At 43.4% G+C, this 23,932-nt stretch overlaps 1 long non-coding RNA gene across 1 annotated transcript in view; it reads right to left on the bottom strand.

Moving 5' to 3' along the window:
- Positions 1-23,932, bottom strand: part of LOC120323430 — a 31,238-nt gene that overhangs the window by 2,041 nt on the left and 5,265 nt on the right. Inside the window, exons 3-4 of the long non-coding RNA XR_005563846.1 lie at positions 2,886-3,010; positions 2,724-2,782 (exon numbers count right to left, since the gene is read on the bottom strand). This is a non-coding gene — a long non-coding RNA (uncharacterized LOC120323430). The remainder of the gene's footprint in view (positions 1-2,723; positions 2,783-2,885; positions 3,011-23,932) is intronic.

The following is a 23,932-nucleotide window of genomic DNA, read 5'->3' as shown; positions in this document are numbered from 1 at the left end:
TAATAAACTGACGCCAGCAGCTCCCTGGACCAGGAGAAGTGCCCTGGCTGCCCTCTTTTTTCAAACTCTTGCTTAACTTGTTGTAAATACCCATTTTTGGAAGAACAGGATAGTAACACCACAAGCCAAAACAGGGAATAATCAGCCTTAATCTGCTGGAATGAGTGACTGCTGAGAGACAGTGAGCAGCCCTGCTTGCCTTCTGTGGACTCTGGGGTCATGGGGGGCATCCATGGCCCAGGAAAGCTCCCACCTCCATGGATGTACACTCACACACAAGAGAAAAGAGAACCTGAACATGGGCAGCCATGGGAATTTGGTGGCATTGTTTGCAGGGGAAGTGCTTATAAAGATGAATTAAATCGAGCTCGTAGGTAGACTGTGGCTGTGGGAAAAGAGCAAGGTCATTTATTTCTAACACACCTATGGAAGTGTGAGGTGCACAGAGTGGCAACACTAAGAAACTAAGTCTGATGAGCTTACATGATAGTGACTGGTATCTCTGGAGGGGTTACAGGAATTATATGACTGTAAAAAATAGGCTCAGAAGGGATGTTGAGATGTAACATAATCCACTCCCCTGCCGAGATGAATAAAGGGATGAATTGCTCATAAAACACATTGTCTGTAATTCTCTTACTCTGCTCAGAGCCAGGAGAGTTCAGCAGTTTTCCTGTGTCCAGTAAAAGCAGCTTTCGGGATCCTAAACAAGAATTTTAGAAACTTCAGAGTGGAGTAACAAGAATGATTTAAGCTTTAAAATACACCTGCAGCATTTAGTCAGTCTCTGCAAATGAGTATGGCCAGTTAATAACACTTACAGGTGAAAAAATGTACACTGGGGTTCAAAGTGCCTGACCTGATTTCCCCGCCTACACACCAGAAAATTATCCTCCCCCTCATTATGTCTCACTGTGCCCAAGCAATTTCTTTTCTGTTGACCTGAGCCAGTGCTCCAATGGCTCAGTGGTTTATTGCTTGTTTCTGAGAAGACAGGGAGAGGCTTTTTCCCCATTGCTAAGTGGCTGTGTGGTACCCGTACCAGGGCACATCTACCACGGGCATTTTCAGTGAGCACAGGAATAGAGCCAGTACCTCTCACTGGGGCTGGTTAAATGCATCCTTTCCCTCCTTGGGGTAATTGCTCTGTGAGGAATGATCCTCAGTGGTTATTCTGGAGCAAAGGATTGAGAGGTTTTGGGCAGGCTGCCGGATGCTGCTGGGACGTGATGTTCATCCCCACTTGCAAGGGAGGCAAAGGACCTTCCCATAGCAGTCGTCCCCTACCGAGCTCCTGCCATGCTCAGCTTTCTGTGACCACTCGGAGCCAACAGACACAGGGCTGAGAGTCCTCCTTCAGCCTCCAAAAAGAGAGGACTTTGTATCTGCTTTTATGAACTGTTAAAGCCGTGTGAGGTCTAATGCAAGAGGGTAGCAACATTGATTTTGCTGGGTTTTTTTGAAAACAAAGCATCAAGTTCTTTGCTCTTTACATTGACTTGCCTGCAGGACCTGTGAAATCCAGGCAGCCTGCACAGGACAAATATCTGTGCTGAGGAAGAAACCAACCTCTTCCTGATGACACCCTGCACTGTTGGGAGGCCAAACAAGGATGCAGATGTGGGCTAAGTCCCACATGGGAGAGATGCCAGCCAAGGAGACACGGACACATTCACAGGCTCAGCTTACAATGGCTGTTCAAGGGATCCTGAGAGCAGAAAGATTAAAAGTGATGCTGAGATGAGATGAGTTTCATTGGGGATGAACTTGGCAGAGAGAGAAGTTCCTGTCACTTCTTACAGCCACTGCAGCCATCACTCAGGACAAGATGGGCAGCAAGTAGTGGTGCTGTTACAAGAAACCTGTCTTGGTCTTGCTCTAAATTTTGTTCTTTATCATAACCAGTGAAGTTTTAGGGTTTTTTTCTCAGTGAAAAAATAAGGAACAATAAGACTTAATGGTCATTATTCATCAAGTACCTTACCTAAGGTGTAGAAGTCATTCTTATTTCCAACCTAGCTTTGGATCAGCTAATGCTGGGATTCAAGCCTGCCCTTTTCACAATGTAAGGCAGTAACCCAGCTGCCCAAACACTGGTTATGCTGGGGCTGTTTGGAATCTAGCAAAAGTCCTCCTGGGACCTGAATAACACTTCACAGGCAAAATTTCAGTGAAGCGAGTGCACTGCCACAGAAAAGTGCTGGCTCATTTCCTAAATTCAGAGTAGAAAAAAAAAAATCCGACTCAGTCTAAACATCAATGTAACACCATTAAAGCAATGTAGTGAAAATAACTCTGGCCTGAAGAGTCAGAGATTTAAGTGAGACTAGAATAGGCCTTTAATTACTTCTATTTTTACTCTTCAGCAGCCTCAACAGGACTAAAATAGTTCCCTCCCTCCTGTTCCCACTGTGTCAGTAGGACAGAGCCCTGCATGAGGATTCACACACTCCCTAATGTTGTGCCTCCTTAGACACAACAATAGCACCCTTAGCTTTCTCTCCCCTCCCACAGCAGGCATTCAGTGTGGATGAGCCATTCCACAGCCAAAATGAGAGGCACACAGGTGGATTTCCTTTTTAGTCTCAGCTCTGTCCCTTTTCTCCTTTCCTTATTCTGGAGGAGATGCAGATGGTAGTCGCTCCCTTTGCTGTGTGTGAGTGTCTAGATAGAAAAAAATCTCCCCACAGCTTGTGTTATTTTCTGAGCTGCCTTCTGCTCACCTCCACTTTCTCATTTTCCTCTTTATCAGCTTTCCGTATTCTCCATGTTTCTATTGGTCCTGTGGAAATGAACACATCAAAGCCATAAGTAGTAGCTTTTCGTTGCTCCTATGTCCTCTCTCCCCCCTCTTCTTTTAACATTAATATTAATAGCTACTGTACCTTTCTTTGCTGTTGCTTTCTTCTTGATCCTCAAGGGAGCAAGCCTTTTCTTGGACTTTCTGCTACTGTGAATGCTTGTTTGAAGGAATGCTAGGGCATGCTGGGAAGCACAACACTGGTGATGCCTGTGATACAATATTGGGCCGAGCAGCAAAGATATTAAATGTTATTGTACTTATCGGAACAGTCAAACATACTTTTATCCCAGCCACGTATGGCTGGGGGTTTTTTTCCTTGTTGCTTTCCTAGCAAAAATAGCTTTTTAATCAGTCCAAAATCTCCCAGGAGAAGAAAAAAATAAATAACCTCTTTCCTACGGCCTCCTTGATGCTATTCCACAGGGCTGCTGCCAGAGCAGCAAAGAAGCAAGTGCTGCTTCCCGCCTGTTGTCAAACCACACACACACACACACATATACACACTACAGAGACACACATCACCAGCACCCCCACCACTGCCTATTATTTAAAGCACTGAGTTAACAAGCTCTCCTACCCTCCAAGGTTTACCTGCCTGTTGCTGGTCCCTGGGGCTGAGAGCTGAGCTCCTCGCGCCTGAACCAGCCCAGCTCTCACATTTGTATTCTGTGATGCAGATGCGTGTCTGGAGTGCTGGAAAGAAATCCCCCAGGTTTTATTTCACTTACACACAAATAATGGAAAAATGGCACGCGTGGTGAGGTGAGGTTTCTGCTCCATGGGGGCTGCATGCAGCCCGTGGTTAAGCTTGCTCCTTGGGATCACAGCAATGTCCAAAAGGCTGAAGGTGAATTTCTTAATGCCGTTGTCACAAGGAACAGGTACCGTGGTAATAACAAACTCACTGTAACCCTCAGAGGGAGTTATTCCAAGCATGATTTCTGCCTGGATGGATATAAAAGTTATTATTTGCTCCTGTCTTGACACCAGGGATCCTCTCCCTTTGAAAGCAAGGACTTCTTTAGTATGCAGAATCATAGAATCATAGAATATGCTGAGTTGATAGGGACCCATCAGGATCATTGAGTTTAACTCCCAGCCCTACACAAAACATGCATCTGAGGTGGGAGGGATTGAGGCACTCTGATGACTGCCCTCACACTTCTTTTGTGACGTGCTGCAACTGGACACAGCACGTGTCCTCTCTTCCCTAGAGCTGTTGATGTGTTGATGCTATGGCCAGCAGAAAGACCCCCATGAGCACTAGTGGGTTTGCATCAGCTGGAGAAAGGACTGAGGGGAGGTCATGAGATGGCTTGGTGCTGGATTTCAAGTTATGACCCCTTCTTGTCTTTTCCCTTTTCTTCTCTAGCAAAGACATTTACAGGCCAATAGGCACAGATCAGCAGCCCTTTAGTCTCGTGGTAGTCTGGGGAAATCTCCCTTACCCTGATCAACATGCTGTAGGACTGAAATGTACTGTACTGGCATCACAGCTATGACTTGGGAAGAAAACTAGTGGGGGAGGAGAAAAATAATACACCGAGAATTTGTGCAAAAGCCCACTGAAACCAACCAAAGGAGCTGCAGATTACAGAGACACAGGTCAGGCTCCTATTGCAGCCTTTTTGGAGAAAAAAAGCCTCACATAAGAATGGTCTTATGTCCAGCAGTGCCAATTTTACCCATTTCAACTCCAACCTGCAGCACCACAAGAGCTCTAAAGAAATAACAGATTGTTTGCCACAAGAGTCAAAAGAGTCGTTAGTCCTAACAAACAAAAGGAAGTGGGCAGACCTATTTGCTTGTAATAATCATCAGTTTGAACTTTTAAAACATGGCAGCAGCCTCGAAATCTAATGGAGATGCCTTGTGTTTGCAAACATGAAACCTAAATAAAGTTTCAGGCAGTGATTGGAGGATGTTTTTGAGATCTCTGCAGGAAATCTAATAGGAAAATTCAAATGAGGTCATATGCTTTGCTGCTTGTCTACAAGGTTCTCCCAAAGGTCTCCCTGCTCTCCCAGCGTATGAGCCTAATTAACCCCCTGCACCTGGTTGCCAGGCATGGAATTTTAAGTCATTATGGGGATGTGTGGCTTCCTTAGCAGCATGCCAAACTCTTCATGTCACACTCCAAGCACTGGAATTTGCCTTGCACTTCTTTGTTCAGTGTTGCAGGGGATGGCCAGCTAGCCACACACGCAAAATTTAACTGAAGGGACCAATTTACAGGCGGTCTTTGGACCAAATGGGATAACAATTCCCCCAGAGGGTCTTGCAGGTCTGCAGCACATTGGAGCAGGAGGCTTTGAGTCTGAGTTGTCCTCAGATGTTTTAAACTACTTCACAGGCATTAACTATGCCCATTTCATACACACAATCCTACCTTAGCCAGCTCCCCTGAGCAACACGGACGGTGTGTGAGATTTCTGCATATTCAGCTGGCAAGAGACAGCCTGAGGAATCTACACTGCTCCCACAACGCTTTACACATTCCTCATTAGAGAGTCTGGATTGAAAGAATAAAAACAGTAACCAAGAAAAAAGTCTAGGAGCAGCAAGCAGAGCTCCACGAATCAGACAGGAGCTTTGGCACAGGCTGCTATGGAGGTTGCCTTTCTTGCACTTGTGTTTCCATTGCAGCAATAAATGCCTGGCTACCCTGTGACTTGGTGATGCAGAAAGTGCACCTTTGCTTACTCCACTGCTCTCTCGGGCTCTCTCACACCCTGATGTTCAAGGCTTTTTCATGGAGTGCAGAAGTCACAGAGCCAAACTTCCTCAAGTGGAAAAGGACTCCAAACCTTCAATTTTCACCTCCTGAGGGGGTGCTTTCACCACTACACCAATAGGTAAAACAGGGGCAGAAGTATTTTAAGAGCCTCCAAATATATGATCTTAGTTTGAGATTTCAGACTCTGAGTTGCAGGACAGATAAGCCCAGATGAAAGTCTTGCAAACTTCTTTATTGGTTTGCCACTTGAATGGTTGGCTCAGCACATTAGATGGTGTAAATCACAGAGCACCTGTCACAAGTAACTATTTTCCCCACCATTCATTACAAAAGGAATTGGGGAGTTGCTCAGTAACGTACTAAATTCACACTAATTTTACTGTACTAAATTGAAAGCAGTGTCAATTCCCAGAACCCGAGCCAGCTTGGAAGAGCTGCAGTTTCAGTATGATCATGCCCAAAGAAGGGCAACGAAGATGGTGAAAGGTGTGGAGTACAAGTCCTATGAGGAGCAGCTGAGAAAGCTGGGAGTGTTTAGCCTGAAGAATAGGAGGCTGAGGGGGGATCTTATTGCCCTCTACAGCTACCTGAAAGGAGGGTATAGCCAGGCGGGTGTTGGTCTCTTCTCTCAAGTAACAAGTGATAGGAAAAGAGGAAATGGCCTCAAGCTTCATCAGGGGAGGTTTAGATTGGATATTAGGAAAATTTCGGCATGGAAAGGGTTGCCAAGCATTGAAACAGACTGCTTAAGGAAGTGATGGAATTACTGTCCCTGGAAGTGTTCAAAAAACATGTGATGTGGCACTTGGGGATATGGGTTAGTGGCAGACACGGGTTAGTGGTGGACACAGTGGTGCTCAGCTAACTGTTGGACTGATGATCTCAGAGATCTGTTCCAACCTTAACAATTCTACATTGCATACATTGCAGACATCAAGCACTCTCTGACTAAACCCCTCTCACCACCTTAAGGAGTATTTAGGCCCTTCATGTATAGCTGGGCATGGTAGGTTTTCATTTCTAGAAGAATCCTTATATATTGGAAACCCTCTCTGCTGTCAGAAAAAAGGCACTGAATTTGCAGTCTGCCTTCTACAATGCAATCATTGCAGCAGCCTTGGTGACATCTATTTTGATTTAATTCCACTTTGCATCTTCTTGTCCTGAATATTGAGACAGCAGAAGATTTTTCTATGGCCAGTAATGGATTGTTAAAACAATCAAGTATACTAGAACAATTTTCACAATTATCAGGAATAAGCTGAAAAAAAAGATAACTTTCAGCAAAAAAATTAATAAATGACATGCCAGTTTATTTTTAACAAATCAGGAGATGATGGCACAAATTCTGACAGTACACACACTCTGCAGGTTCCTAAAGATGAACTCTACAGCAATTTGCTATGTGTATTTTAAGTCAGCTTCTATGAACAGTTAGTGCTACTAAATGTCGTCACACATGCAAATAACTATTCTTTTATGGTTTTAAACATCTTCTAAGAAGACATCACTGTCCTATTACATTCTGTTGTAATGATTTGATTAACCATTTATGTTAAGTACCTGTAAGTCCTGTGACCTATTAAATAAAGGATTTACCTTGACTCAGGAGTTTGCATCTACAAATGTTACTTAGTGGGTGACTTTCCCTTTCTCTGGTTCAGTTCCTACAGATATAAAACAGGGATAATGATAATGACCTCCTTAGTAATGCCATTAGGGATTTACTAATAACCTAATCATTATTGGGGAATAAAACTTTATGTGAAGAACCATTTATTAAAGCATCCCCATGGCTTATTCACACTCTAAAAGTGATTTCTGAATGGAGCCTTAAAGGGAAGGTTGATGAAAAGTGCACCAGCAGCAAAGATTCAAAGCTCATGGCCACATGTCCCACAAATAGGTGTGCACCAAGGCATAGATGTGCACAAATTCTGAGTAGATCCTCATCTTTATGTCCCTCCTCAATCATTCTCAGCTACTCCTTTTGCTGAAGGAGGAGGAGTTGAGGGGTATTTCTTTAATCTTTTGGGTGCAAAAGTATGGGATCCTTCCATGTTCAACCTGGTCAGCAAAGGAGCGGCAAACACTTCCCCTGCAGCTGTTTCTGCAGCATTACACCCATCAGCAACAAGGGAAAGAATGAGGAGGAGCTGTTCCTGGAACAGGTATATTGGCTGCAGGTGAAAAGAGCTCCCTCATATGGCCTGGAGCACACACTGGGACATTTCAGATCATGCCAGTGGTGAACAGTATACAAAAACTTCATCTCCCACCTTATTTTGCTTCTGCATGGACAACCCGAAATATTAATAATGTATATCTTTTTCTTTTCCCTTCTATGTAGTAACCATTTTCTCTATAAACTCTTTGTCACACATTCCCATTTAAGCCTCTGCAGAGCACTTGGCTTTCCCAGATGTAAAATTTGCTAGGACTGCAAAACTTTGAGATCTGACTGGGTGAAAAATGTGGCTCTTTGGGTCTACTATCTCCTCAAATGAGGACTTTAGCCTCTATGTTTACTTCTAAAAATAGGAATTCATCACTGCAAATTACAGTAAGGTTGCAGCTGAACATTTGAAGCACAAGTAGTGTTCTCCTCTATCCTTCCAGTTGCAGGGAATGATGTGGGAAGAAACAGGAAGAACAGCTGACCAATACCTGACTCTGAACCTGGTGTCACCGGCAGAATTTTGTTTTTTCTGATCATGAGTTGATCTACATGACACCAGGCTTGCTGACAACAGATTGGGTATGCCTGAGTCAAAGGGGGAAAAGGAACTTTGCACAGGAGATAGCAGGGCTCACTGAAAGAGCTTTAAGCTACATTTGAAAGGGAAAAGGGATAAAACCAGGCTTGCTAGAGATAAGCCCAGGGGCAGCACATCAGTGTTTGAGGAACAGTGTACCAGCAAGGTTCTTCAGTCTGCTGTCTCAGTGGAGGTAGAGAGGGAAATCCATGCGTCAGCAAAGACACAAGGGTTATTGACGTGTTAGAAACCACAGAAGTGCCTGAGAATGGTCACATACGAATTATGGCTTCCCACCCAAAAAGATGGTGGGATTCATTGCCCAAATGAAAGGCATCCACATCAATGCCTGCAGCATGGGCAACAGGAGGAACTGACATCATTGTGCAGCTGGAAAACTATGATATAGTTTCTATGATATAGAAACATGATTGGAAGACTCACACAACTGGAGTGCTGCATTAGATGACTATAAATTTTTCAGAAGGGACAGGCAAGGAAGGTGAGGCAGTGGGGTAGCCCTGTATGTTGGAGAGTGTTTTGACTGCCTGGGCTTAAAGATGGTGACAAAAGGGCTCAGTGTTTATGGGTAAGAATCAGGGGAAAGGCCAGCAAGGCAGATAATACCATGGTGGGAATCTGTTACAGACCACCCAATCAGGACCAAGAGGCAGACAAAAGCATCTGGGAGAAGTCTCAAGATTGCTAATCCTTGTTCTTGTAGGGAACGACGACTTAACAGATGTCTGCTGGAAATAGAAAACAGCAGAGAGGAAACAGTCCAGAAAGTTCCTGGATTGATCATGAAATAATTGAATTTTTGATTTTCAGAGAAGTAAGGAGGGGGTTCATCAGAATTGCTTCCTTGCACTTAGGGAAGGTAGACTTTGGACTGTTTAGGGGCCTGGTTGAGAAAGCCCCTTGAGAGGCAGTCCTGAAGGTCAAAGCAGTCCAGGAAGGCTGGACATTCTTTAAGAAGGAAAGCTTAAACACACAGGAACAGGCAATTCCTATGTGCTGAAAAAACAAGCTGGTGGGGAAGATGATCAGCCTGGCTGAACAGTCAGCTTTGGCTGGACCTCGGGAAGGAAAAGACAGCATATGACCTTTGGAAGAAGGGAACTCAGAAGGACTACAAGGATATTGTGAGTTATGCAGGGAGAAAATTAGAAGAGCTAAAGCTAAACTAGAACTCGACTACTGCCAAAAAAGACAATAAAAAATGTTTCTGTAAGTACATTAGCAACATAGTTAGGGCTAAGGAAAATCTCCATCATTATTGGATGTGGGAAGAAACATCATGACAAAGGACAAGGAAGAAGCAGAGGTACTTCATGCCTTCTTTATCTCAGTCTTTAATAGTAAGACAAGTTGTGCCCAGCCAGCATGGGTTTATGAACGGCAGACCCTGTTTGACTAATCTCATCTCCTTCTACGACTAGGGTGACCCACTTAGTGGATGAGGGAAAGAATGTGGATGTTGTCTACCTGGACTCTAGTGAAGCTTTTGGCATCATCTCCCACAGCATTCTCCTGGAGAAACTGGTTGCTCATGGCTCGGATGGGGGCACTGCTAAATGGGTAAAAAAACTGACTGGATGGTCAGGCCCAGAGAGGGAGAGTGAATGGTGCTACATCCAGCTGGTGGTCAGTCACTAATGATCTTCCCCAGAGCTCAGTTTTGGGGTTAGTCCTGTTTGATAGATTTGGCAGCAATCACAAGGGGATCAAAGGCATTCTCAGCAAGTCCACAGATGACACCAAGCTGGGGGGGAGTGTCGATCTGCTGGAGGGTAGGAATGATCTGCAGAGAGATCTGAACAGGCTGGACAGGCTGGATTGATGATCCAAGGCAAGTTGTATGAGGTTTAACAAAACAAAGTGTCAGGTCCTGCACTTGGGCCACAACAACCCCAGACAGCGCTGCGGGTTGGGGGAAGAGGGTCTGGAAAGCTGCCGCAGCAGAAAAGGAACTGGAGGTGTTGGTTGATCAGCAGAACATGAGCCTGAAGTCCCTCTTCCCTTGCATACAGTAATCTGTTCCTGTTCATTTAATGGCAATCATAGTCAAGGGCTCCAGCTGACAAAAAGTTACATAGCTGCAACAACGCGTAAAGCAGTGCCAGTCACCGCAGGATACAGTCTGAAGTCATAGAGGCTGTGGTTGCTACACAAGGAACAACCCCTTGTAGTCAGGTAACTGATACACAAACATATGAAAGATGCTAAATCATAGGTTCTGCCCACTTCTATCTTACAGTCAAAGGTCAGGACCAAACTTCATGTTGGAACTAGTGGAACAGGAGGTAGAAATCAAATGAAGTCAGCATTCTTGTATATTAAGTACTGAGTCGAGAACAACACTTTGGAAACACAGTGGAAAGTGGCTTAGATGGAACCATGATTCATTTCAAACCTCATATGTACTGAATAGAAATGAACACTCAGCTTCACTGTAAAACATCAGCCTTTCAAAACGTGGTGGTATGTGAAGTGGCCAAGGGGCTCTGGCTTTTCACAGAGGCTATATGCTGCAATTTGTTAAAGTGAGCAGACAGCTTAGAGGGAATGGCACTTCAAAGAGGAGGTGGCTGGGCAGTGTACAGCAAGTTTAGCTTTGCAGCGAAGGAAAGAAAGGCTCTGATTCTCATGTACATCAGTATAAATAACACGGACTGTGCACACTGGCAAAGAGAATCCAGCTTAGATGCGAGCTAGTCCAGAGAGACAGAAAATTTGTCATCCTGAAAGTCTGCTCTGCAGCTGTTTCTGCTGTTACAGATGTACAAAGCCCCAGTGGCATGTAGTTTGAATCCAATCGGGCCCAAAGTAAGGACTGTTGTAAGAAACACAACTGCCTTCTTCCTTAGCTCACTGATGTGGTGAGCCCTGGTTGCATTGTCAGGAGTCCCTGCAGCATTCCTGGTAAATGACCTGGGAGGGACGTCTCATGCAAACTCACAAGACAAACGATATTAAAAATTAAAAGTGGAAAAGCAAACAGCTCGACTGGGACTTGAAAGAATAATAGTTGCACTGTGTGCAATAGCTTTTCACTCACAGCTTAAGTTCTTACGCTGAATGGCTGTTGGAAATACTAAGAGTTTGATCTGGCAAATCTCTCACATGTGGAATCTCTGGGAGACAGGACTGCTCTGTCCTAACTGTGATATTCTTACATGCTCATTTCTGCTTTCCTCTTACCATTGGAAGATATATCAACAGCATATGTGGGCAAGCCTCAGCTGGCATCTTTTCCCCAAGACAGGTGCTTAAGTGACACAAAAACCTGAATGAAAGTGCAAATGCCCTTAAGCTGGAAATCTTACTCAGGTTCCCATCCGGATACCATTTCTCTGCAGAGAATTGGTTTTCTGTGCTTTCTAGTCTGGAAGCAGTTACGCAGTGGTTTCTGGTTGAAGGTTTCCTGTCTTGGGGAAATAACCTTTGGATAGCTAGGGCCTTAGTCATGCATTCCTTTGGCCATGAATAGCATTCTTAAGCTGTATTTACGCTGTGCTAAGCATGGTAAATCCAAGTCTCTGCAGCAACACACATCATTAATAATACTGAACTTTCAGATCAGTTGCTAGGAAGCTAAGACTTCCACAGCTATGGGTGGTTATATCAGCCTTCAAGACCTGGCATCATCTCACTGGCAGGGGCCAGGCGCAGGGGACGTAAAGCATAACTCCTTTGCTAACGTCATCCCAGGGGATATACTGGATCCCAGCCTTCCTAAGCCTGCCACAGGATGAAACAGCCTTCTGTATAGAACAAACTAGGCAATGAATGTTGATATATCTTATCACCAAGTCTTCAAGAAATGCATATCCAAAACCATTAGCAAAGTCTCTCTCCTATCTCATTCCTCCCACTTTGTTTGCAGTCCTCCACTGAGATATTCAGCTATGGTGGCAAGGGAGGCAGAGCTGAAAACCCGCCCAGAGCCCTGTCTGGTGCAGGTAGGTAGGGCTGGCAGTGTACATTTCCTAGTCCATTCCATACTGACCTACCGCTGTGATGAAACCTTGTATCTCTGGCCGGTTTGAGTTTTGCAATTAAAGGGACTAATTTCACCATAGGTGTTTAGGTGAGGGGAAAGATGTGGTACTATGAAAAAGCTCTTCCAATCTCAACAGCCTTCAGAGGTCTATGTAGCTTTCTGGAAAATAGGTCTATCCTCCTGCCAGTGACGATTATCCTCATTCCTCAATACTTTTTTTCTGGTGTTTGGGAAGAGGTAGAATATTTCAGACCCATAGTCCCCCTTACTGGATCCAGCTCCACCCTTCAGGATCTGTGTGCTTGCACTCAGCTCAGTGTCAAAATTGCCATCACCATTAACAAACTCTGCACCAGATGGACACTGAGGTCTTCCCTACCTATTTATGTGTGTTTAAAAAATATTCCCCTGCAGCTAAAACAAGATTGTCCAGGCAATTATTTTATTTAAAGACCAGATCCCAAGACTTCTATCTGTGCTGATAACATATCTGTGCTAGTTTCAGAAGCACAGAAACTGTGCTAGTTTCTGGGGGACTCCTCTGTGCTAATGAGTGCACCAATATCTAGCTGAAGATTTTTAGTCTTCAGAAATTGCCTGCAGCAAGGTCCCCACACTGTCCTTCCCGTGATGCCCCTCTCTGCGAAGGAGAGAAGCTGCCCTCTACCCATGGGATCCTGCTGCAACTTCTGCAGTCACTTGCAGAACACTTCTGCAAGAGAAGTTGGTCATGAAAGTCACCTTGTACATCTTCGTAATCACTCGCCGCCATGTACGTGAGAATCCTGTCTTGTATGAAATTCGAGGTCCTGAGGTAACTTCAGGTTAAAGCCATAAAGGATTTTTTAAACTGGTGACTAAGCATTTGTCAGAAAACATGATGAAAAATGATGTTGGGAGAAAGTGAGTGTGGGATCTACCCTTATTTCAAAATTCAATTAGCAGTACAACCATGAAGAACAGCCCTGTGGTGATGTAGACTTAGTAAAGTCATTAAGATCTCAGATTACATGGGGTGCTATTTCCCCTCACTCTCCCTTTTGCTGCCCCCAGCAATCCTGCCTGTTTTGAACCTATCACAATACAAACAGAAACAAATCACCAGGGGTTAAACAGCCTAAATTGGATTACAGTCACACTGTTCAGAAAATAGAGTATTGCTGGTAATTGCATTCCATTGAATAAATATCTCTACACTAGTTTACATCACATTAGTATTCTGAGAATGATTATTCTCATTGTAATTTGCCTGTCCATGAATAAGTGTAACACAGAGCTCAGAATCCAAACAATTGATGTGTTCTGAGTGCTGGTATTTATTTCAAAGATTAAACAACATCCTGCCTGGGCATTAATAAAATCTTAGATCAAGAAAATCCTAGATCATTCTTCTTTCAATCTTTCGAAGAGTTATGAGTCAAATAATTCAAGGCCCAAAGTTGTTCTCACTGAAGTCAGTAGGAGTTCTGCTAATTTCACTTGCTTCATAACCCTCAAAATTTCTTTTATTTATATCACAGTTGCCTCTTAAATTTGCTGGTTCCAAAATATTTATGGATACTTTGTGATGCCTATCTTAATATCAAAGAATTCCAGTATAAAACAGGCTGACACAGTTAGAGCTAAACTTTACATATGATTACATCTCAGGTATTTTATTCCAGCTTTTAGACAACCACCTATCTTAGAAGGGTCCATACCTCCCTCCCCACAAGCCAGCTTTACTGGGACACTGCAGCCTCAAACACTTTGATTTTTTTCAGTGCCTGCTGTTCTTCCCTTTCTCAGGGAAAGAGACAATGCCCTGAGAGGCAGATAAAACGGGATATAAAACAATAAATGTAAAGAGCACTTTAGTCTGGCAGTTCTCTAAGCTTCATAGGGTCATGGGAGACATATCTCAAGTTTCTCAGTTTCTTTGTTCTTCCAGTTGACTTTGTCTCTGAGACCTTTGATGTTGCCCAGGGGAGTTTAGGGTCCCTTGGTTCAGTGGGCTGGCTGTGTAGTAACTAAGAGCATCACCAATGTTAGTGGGACAGCATGCTCTGGTGTGGAGGTAAGAAGATAAGAGAAGGCAACACTGGCAGTTAGACAGACCAAAATACTACTTCATTCCTTGCTCAGAAACAGCCACATCATCCCACTGAGCATATTTTGTAATGTAGCCCACAGCCCTCCCTTGAAAGAAATATGCAATGGCTGGATATCTTACAGTGGGCATTTGTGCTAATTATTCCTTTCCCTTGCCATAGGTCCAGTAATTAAAAAGTGTCCCAGGAGAACTACAGCATTATTTTCTCTCTGCCACTGAGCAGCGGGACAGGCTATAAATGATGTGGAGCTTCAGTTGTACTGTGCAACTGGCCAAAGTGTCTGCCTATCTCATCTGTCACATCAGAATGTTCCAGGAATTGACATTTCCATGTTTCCAGGAGAATATCTTAGTGATTATGACTTCTTATGGCACTACTTTGCATGGAAAAGTTTTTTGGGAAGATATATCACCTTTCTTGCACAAAATGAAAGAAACAAAGACTGTGAGAGTAAAGAAAGAGGGGACAGGTATGAAAGAACAGAGGTGAGTATGATAGGCAGGACTTGCATTAGCTGCACCTATATAAGTATAAATTTGTGAAGCTGGTCATTGTTTACACTCTGAATATAATATTTGAATAAAGCTATCAATAATGGACTGCTGCTGGGAGGCAAAACCTACTATGGTTGCCATTTTCTAAAGAATTATGGCACCTTGGAGTCCAATTTCCACAGGACTCCAGCCTGTAATCTTGTTGATAAATCACTTCCATATGTAGGACTTGATTGTAAACATTGAGAACAATCCACATTTTACTGCCACTACCAAGTGCATAAGAGAGAAAGAAAGCATGCTGCAAAAACTGTTATGAAACTGGAAAGTGGGAGCAGTACAGGGCAGCATGAAAACGAAATACAGAGAGGAGATCAGTATTTTAGTTCTTTTGCTGGCAGCTGACACCATATATGACAAAGACTGAAAGTGTCTCTACACAGTGGTGACTGTCTGAAAAACAGACATGGGACAGAGAGCCACAAAATTTATCTCAGCAGTATCTTCTCTCAGTGTCACTGGTGGAAAGATCTTAGAAAAATATTGCTTTTTGTCAGCATCATGCATGACCTGATAAAGCTGAAGTGGAGAGGGAAAGAGGGAGGCCATTACAGTAGGCTCCATCCAGGCACAGGCACCATGAGAGCCCTTTTGCCATACCAAAGCAGATCGTGGTGTTTGGAATCTGGTAGGAACAGGGAGGATTGGCCAAGAGGACTCAGGATAGTATGCTAATGGTGATGCTGACTGAGGAATCAACACTGCACCCTTGAACTTTAGGAACATGAATATCCATTTTTTTATCATACATTTTGTTTGTAAATACATCTGAAGCTCAAGCCAAGGATGTGCATTTGAGGCTGGGGGAAGTGAGGAGGTATTTGTTCTCCACCACATGGTTCTACCTTCTTCCAGGCTTCCAGAGGGATGAAGCAATCCTGCAATCTCTGTGAACATCAGCATAAGACTTCTCTCTTCATTTAAGCAAAGGGATGGATTCCTGAAGGAATTCCACCAAACTCCTTCTGCTGAAACCTAGCAGAATTGAGCCCAGTGACAGTGATAAAAGCTGGGACCACACTTCCCAGAATGGGCCATAATGCAGCATTAATTCATCCTAGTTTTTAAAGGGAAGAGCTAATAACTTTGGTCAGGAATTTACAAAAATTGAACTTAAGCCACTGACCCAAGACACAGCAATTTGGAAGCTGTAAGAGAGATAAACAGAACCTATTACATGGCAGCATCATTTAACTATAGCAAGAATGCTGATATCTGACATCTGAGTCTTGGCTCAGTAGCTACAGATACCATAAAATCACCATGTGCAATTAGACACAATCTGTGATGTGCATTTCATAATAAGGCCAGAAGTACCACAGCAGAGTTACTGACTTCATTCACAAACTACAAGCACAGTCTTTCCAGGTCACAGTTAAGGTCATTTTTAGCAACCGCACAGAATCTTCTGTTTCCTGACAGGTATTCCTAATCTTCCCAAGGCCGAGTTAATTAGGCAGATTTTATTTTGCTTGTGACATTAGCCTTGGGAAGAAAAAACAACACAGAAATAAAGTGGGGAAAAAAATCCTATTTCAGAAAAGCAAAACCCATAAATGTGACCATGTTCCATTTTTTCATTAGTATGCAAAAATTAAACACATTCTAAATTTTACTGAAACACAATAGCTGGTTTTGCTATCTGCGTTTAAAACAGTCTAATTGTCCAATATGTTAGTGGTAAGTACTGCTTTTCTTTTCATTTTTTTTCCATATGAGTTACAAATATAAAAAATTAGATCTGACCTTTCTTTCCCCAAGGCCATTACCAAAATCATATGCAAAACTGATCCTACTGGAAGCACAATTTACTTGAAGCACCTTCGCTCCACTTGGCTAAAGAAGGAGAAATAATCCATGTGCTGGTCTCTACTTATAAGCCATTTCTAAGAAACAAATACCTTAATCTTAGCAACAACAGGGTTTGGTATTTCCAACCAGAAGCTCTTAACAGAGAAACCTTTTTGGAAAAGTTAAAACCTAAGCAATCAACTTTTCAAAGCCTCTTTTGTGGAATGAATAAGGCTAGCTCCAAGCTAGAGGAGCCCAGACATGCATGGCTCTCGGTGACTTCATTCCAGCACACAAGAAGCCACCCGGCTGTCCTTCATCCCAAGCACTGAATACAGCAGTACCAAAGAGACCATACTCTTTCAGAGCCAAGTTCTCATGGCCCTGCTTGCAAGGGTAGCACCTTCTCACAAGCCTGTTTAGATTGGTAAAGAATGGCAGCAACCTATTGCCTTAAAGTAGGAATTTATTTGGGATTTGTAACGCCTGTCTTTCACAAGACCTGACACTGCAGTCATTTTAGTACTATGTTGAGCTTGGATTTTGGACTAAAGCCCATATGTCAGAATTTCTAATGTGGAAGGGAATTCATGAAACCCTTGACCACTAGAGCATCACTGCTCAAGCCTTTGAGCCCCATCATGGGGCAGTGACAAGGTCCCCTGGGTACAACCACAAGGTAACTAAGAGAGTGCTGTTCACCATGAGTAGAGTGTACACACAGTCCTACAAAGTACAAACAGGCAGGGGAGAATCAAGGAAGCAGTTTGGGGATTTTTCATCTGTTCAGATGACCTGGTATATCTGCAAGGATAAGGAAAGTTATATTCTCATACATCCATAGACAGAGACATTTCCAGGCAGAAAAGTGTTTCTGCCTTTGAAGTCCAGGAAAATCATAACTTAAGTATTTAGACAAGGAAAGCCTTGAGGGTTTTTTTCTCTTCACAGAGTTTTAAATTGAGTAGAAGATTTTATCTAGTTCTTTCTGAATCAGACTCCAGGATGGAATTGAAAGAAGCTGTAAATGATATTCACTGCATCTAGTAGGTATTATTAATGAGTAGATCTGTTGTGTCCTGTGGGAACCACAGAATCATAATTTGGGTTGAAAGAGACCTGCAGAGGTCATCTTATTCAACCCTGAGCAAAGTAGGTCTACTTAAATCAGGTTTTTCTGGTATGGATCTAGACCAGTCTTTAATGCTTCCAAGGTGGAGATTACACAGCATCTCTGGGCAACTTATGTCAAAATTAGACCACCTTCTTGGTAAAACAAACAAATGAACAAAAATAAACCATTTAATATTTCAAATGGAATTTTCCATATTTCCACTTCTGTCTGTTGGCTCTGTCATTGTCTTTCTCATGCTGGGGAGCTCAAAACTGAAACAGCACTCCAGATGCAATCTCGCAAGTGTTGAACAAAGGGGAAAGGTCAGTTCGCTGGATCTGCTGGCTACACTCTCATAAATACAGCCCAGGACAGAGTTTGCCTCGGAGGACATGCTTGAAATCTGGCTATTATATGACTTTAATTAGTCTCTACTGGAAACCTAGAACTGGCAATGTCTCCCTTCTGCACTTATAAAAGAAAGTGCAACAGAGATTCTAAAAGGCCAAGAATTGTTCAGAGTTCTTCATGGATGAAGAGTGAAATAAACAAAAAAAAAGAAAAAGGCATAAAAGGCAAGACATTTCACAAGACTCGGTAAATCTTGCTGAGTTTCATGAATACACAAAATTGTTCTGTATTGCAGAGTCATCTTTAAAGAATGTAAAATCAGACTAATTTATCATTTTTCTTGTGTAATCAAAGTACAGTTCATTAATCTAGCCCAAAGACATCACCTTCACATGGATTTTATTGTTAGATTTTGAACAAAGAAATGGCATACTCTGTAGGAATTATTTTGCCTGTTCTATTCTATAGAAGCAAAATAACACTGTCCTGTTTCTGATTACTCTTACGATCAGTAGACTGTAGATGCTAAAAAGGGAGGACACCCAGTAGAATTAGGCCCTGGAATCAGTGCATTCCTGGAAGAACACAATGCACACAACTCATTCTTCTCCCCTTAGAGTCATTTGGAGTCTTTCCCTCAAGTAAACTATGAACTGGATTTAGTTTATAGCAACAAATGAAGGACATGTCAGGTGAAAAATGGGAATGTGAATCTTTCACAGAGGACTGTTTTTATACTGCTCATTCTAATAAAAAAGTGCACTGCAAAATGGCTTTGTATTGATATCACTTTGAATTAAAGGCAGTATAGATTTAAGCTGATTGTTGCAACTTACAGTTGCTACAGTAAGTGTTTTTGTCCCTTGGCATGGTGATCTTGCTGCCTTCCAGAAAATAATGTTCTTATTTTTCCCTACAGATGATTTATCTTTACCCTCAGCTTTGCTCATGCTGTTATCTCCTTCATGTGGAACCGTAAAACACTTGAATCAGAGCAGAACACCATGTTGCACAGAAAGAGCCAAGAAAAGGGATTTGGTGTGGAGCTGACAATTTTAACATATACAGGGGTTGTCTGAAATGAAGCACCTCCCGTAAGTATGAGTATCAAGTCCAGTCTGCAGCTGGTATCACATGTGAGGATGGAAAGTATCATCAAACTGCTTTGAGTGCTACTGAGCTGAGAGGAGTTCAGAGCCCTGCCCTGAGCCTCCTCCTATGCTCTGACAGATGGCAGAGGAGGATGAACTGGGATGGCCACAGGGCTTCCCTGCAGCAGCCGATGTGATCGGTCAGGCTCCTGCCTAAAAGACAGCCCAGGGAAGGAGGGAGGGAAAGGAATAAAAAAGGGAATGAAACACCAATGAAGAGAACATTGCTTATGCTGTACTCTTTCCCTGGTTGGAATCAACCCACATAACCAGGAGGGAGAACATCTGTCTCCAGAAAGGCAAATGCATAAGACTGTCAGTTCCAGCAGGTATAAAAGTCATTATTATGAACACACACAGCATTATCCAGAGACCACTTTATAAATCCAACCCAGCACTGCCATCCAGCATGCCAGAAGCTTCCTTGACAGTAGATTCTACTAGGAACATGGTTTTCGTCTAACTAGTTCACAGTATTGAAGGAATAACCATCTGCTCCTTGCTCTCCTCCACAGGCACTATCAGAAAGGGCTTAGTGGAAGGCAAGAATGATATTGATGCTTTCTTAAACAAGAAGAACACTGGCATTTCCTCATGCTTATGCATCTTCCACAAAGGGGAAGCAATTGTTTAACACAGCAGCCACTGTACCTGCTATTTGTCTGCAAGCTGAGGATGTTGTCTCAAGGTGTGCATTTAAGGTAGAAAATGGTTCTTGGTAGCAGGCAGTAATGAATGAATCCACAGAAGTGACTTCAGCCTGACTAGGCTTGGCTGGTCCCCTGCAGCCACAAGAACTCAGCAGCATAGTTAGTGAGTTATGAGAGAGGGCTGCTTGCAGCTGAGCGAGAACCACCTCCCTGGAACGCATTTGATGTGTATGACGTAGGTAGTTTGCTTCATGTGGTTTCCACAGTCAGGCCTGGGTAAGGAGTCAGGGACCTCCTGAACACTGTGGATATCAGCAGGTTGATTCAAATTCGGACACTCCTACTCCCTGGAAAAACGTATCACTAACCTTGCGATTTTCCTCTCTGTCTCCATGGGCTGTGTTAGCAGGCACTCTGAGCACCTCAGGACCTTGATGGTTTTGTTTATCATTGCAGCACTTCAGTACAACAGGTAGGAATAGTTCCTTTTCATAAATGGAGACCAGAGGCCTGAAAGCATTGATCCTTCCATTTAATTTCATTAGAAGTCCAAATTAATATAGTGTGCTGGTTTAAGAGTTAACCAGCAGGGGAAATGAACTCAACTCAAAGGAGAGATTATAAGTTAGAATAACAATTTACTACAATAATACAGTAAGTACAATCATACAGACAAACAATTGGTGTTAACCCACAAACCCCAAATGTATAACCCAGTACCCTGGGGTATGAACAAAGTGGTGTTCCTTGGGCCCCGCTTGAGTCCAAAGTAAAGGGAGAGGGGAAGAACCTGCTGGTGGGAGAGCAGTTGCAGTCTGGTCAAAGTGATGATTGCAGTCCAGTGATGGTCAAAGTCTGGTTGAGAGCGATGAGATGCAGCCTTCCTCTGGATCCCACGAGGGGTTGAAAAATGTTCTAAGACTCCAAGATTATATATCCTCCAGTTCATGCAGGAATGCTTAGTGCTTCCCTCAGGGCGGGGAGTTCCACAAAGGGTGTGAGGACAAGAGCATCCTCCTATCTCACAGGCCTCTTAACACCTAGTTTATAGCCTGAGGAGTCAGGCTTTATGGGCAGAGGGTGCGATTAGTCTATTCACAACAGTTTCTGGGAAATGGCATGGAAGGCTATAGAATACACAGTTTTGGGTTACACCCATGCCATGATGAACTGGTCTCAGCTGTCCTAACTAGGACATATAGCTAAAGATCACTTGGTGTTCTCAAGGGTATCTTACTGCTCACACCCAAATTCACTGGTGACTCAGTCTGCTGGGGGTGTGCAAAGCTGTCTCAGACTGATGTAAACTGCAGCCCACAAGCTTCCCCCAGCCCTACCTCAACTCTAATGCCCCAGAGCAGATCCTTCAGTTGCCTGTTCCCTCCTTGTCTTGCTCAGCAAATCCCCCTCCCACAGGCATACTCATAATACACCTGGGGCAGATGCAGGTTCACTCTGTGCATCCATCTGTGGTGAGAACTGTGGGAGATAAGCAATGTGACACGAGGTTTGTGAGAGCCTTTCAACTCTCCACCCACACACTGTGAGCCAGGTTAGCCCAAGGCCCTCCCCGGTGGAGGCGGCTGTGTACAAACCCCACAGATGCTACCCCTGCAGCACTGCAGCCTCAGCAACTGGGACCAGCAAGGGGCTGAGTTCTGCTCTGCTGGATTTGGAACAGGTCCAGCAGAAAGCCCTAAACATCACCTTCACAGATGGTTTGAGGCTTTGTATCTCTCTGTTGCATTGGTTGGGGAAGAAAAATATTAACCTGTTTCCCAGTCTAATGAGTGAGTGAGTGGATTATCTGTCCAACTACTGCTCCTCTGCTTTGCCACTGATCTGCAGAGATGGTTGTAGGGAGCAGCCACGGCCAGTCCTTCTAGTCAAATTAGCAAGCAACCAAAGAAGGAGTGAAGACAGCAGACCCCACACATTCCCTACTGTGTTACCACTTTGTGTATGGCCACATGGTCTGATCTTACCAGCCTCATATTCTGGCACAGACCACAGCAAGACACTTTGCTTAGTAATTCCTCTGTTCTTCCCCATTTAAAAGGGAAGCATGAGCACATAGTCAAAGAAACACAGAACCATGTAATGGTTTGGGTTGGAAGGGACCTTAAAGATCTTCTATTTCCAACCCTCCTGCCATGGGCAGGGACACCTTCAAAATAGATCAGGCTGCTCAAAGACTAGCCCAGCCATGAACACTTGCAGGAATGGGGTAACCACAACTTCTCTGAGTAACCTGCAGTTACAAGACAGATTTGCTGGAAAGAGTGATGCATGATGCATTTACCTCACATTAATATTTTAATGTTTTATAAGCAGGATAGCAACTACTAAAGAAATTACGCCTTCCCTTTATGGTTTCTGCTTAGGTACTGCACACCAGGAGCAATCATCAGAGGTTTCTCCACTGGATGCAGCAGTTCCACCCTTTCCTGGCTGCATAAGAAAGGACATGCTGTGCTACCAAGGCAGCAAGGAGTCCAGTGACGTGCTAAAAGACACATCACAGGAGGAGCTTCTAGGGGAGATGCTCAGCATGAGACAGATGAGAGATGCAAGGGACTAGTAGTCCTCATGCTGGAAAGATGCATGTGCTATATCTCCTTCCTCGTTAAGTTACATCTGAAATACAGTTGCTATTTTCTGGTAAAAAAAAAACGGACTGCGTTTTAATTAAGCTTTTCATGCTGCTCAAGTCAGTTTGATAGTAACTCCTAAGAATCCCGGTCCCTGATGACATGTGAATTACTTCGTTTTCATTTGCTGAAATGCACCAATTAAAAACAGTAGAAGAGCTTCTGAGATACAGCTTGGACATCTCAGTCAAAAACTCTGTGGCTTTGGCAATCTCAGCAATTTATTTTGCCACGGATCACATTTAGTCACAAATTACAGTGTTGAAAGTAGATAACAGAGCCATAAGCTTTCAGTCATAGAAAAAACAGAATTTGCTCTCTCTGTGGGCTTCTCTCTGATCTGCAGTTTGCCTCAGTTTCACTTCTTTCATGCTACACTATATGGAATACCAAAGCTCATATGTTTAGAAGCACAGAAATGTCAATTTCTTGTTGATATCATCAAAGATTTATAGGCTAAATGCAGATAAAGCCTTCCTGACAACAAAGGCTCATTATATCTCTTATGTTTCATCAAATATGAATCTCAAGTTTCAGAAATACCAACATTCTCATGGTATTTGTCAACATTTTGAGTTGCATCAATTTCCTGGTTCTGGGAAGTCCTGATATTTCTCCTGGACACACAAGCAGAACCACCAAGGAGTGCCAGCTTATTTCCCACATAAGCCCAAACACGTCACAAACTCATGCTTCTGCTTTCAGAAGGTGTGGTCCAACAGAGGTATCAGCATGGTATGGCTCTAACACAACAGAAACCAATCACTTCCTGGGCAGACATGAAGAAAACTTCATCGTGAGCATGTCTTAAAAACAAAACTTTCAGATCATTCTGGTGGGTCTATCTGAATGACTCCTGATGAAGATACTGCATGACCGTGAAACATCTGAATGTTCATTAGAGAGGTCCTCAAAGCACTCTCATCCCTTTCCAGCACCTGAATCTAAGAGCCGTTGTCATTCTTTTCTTTTTTTCCAGACTGACTGAATGGGTATTTAATGAGCCCATACAAAGCTGAACGGCTTCAGTGGGACAGAGAGAGCAGAGACTTGCTGAAAAAGAGCCTACAGTCTGGTGGCTTTCAGTACTCTCCTGGGAGATATCGGTTCAAGTTCCTTTGGTGAGATGAGAGACTTCAACCTTGGTCTTTCATACCTCAAGGAAGCAATCTGAAATATTAATGCTTTTTATCAAGTGACGTGGCACCATTTCCTCTTGTGTGTGAAAACCCAACCTCATTAAAGCACTTAACCTTGGGAAAGTATTAGGCTGTG

Source organism: Pipra filicauda, unplaced genomic scaffold (genome assembly GCF_003945595.2).
Source record: "Pipra filicauda isolate LSUMZ 115617 unplaced genomic scaffold, ASM394559v2 scaffold25_size4600443_pilon, whole genome shotgun sequence".
Taxonomy (NCBI): Eukaryota; Metazoa; Chordata; class Aves; order Passeriformes; family Pipridae; genus Pipra; species Pipra filicauda.
This window is presented reverse-complemented; position numbering and strand designations above follow the sequence as displayed.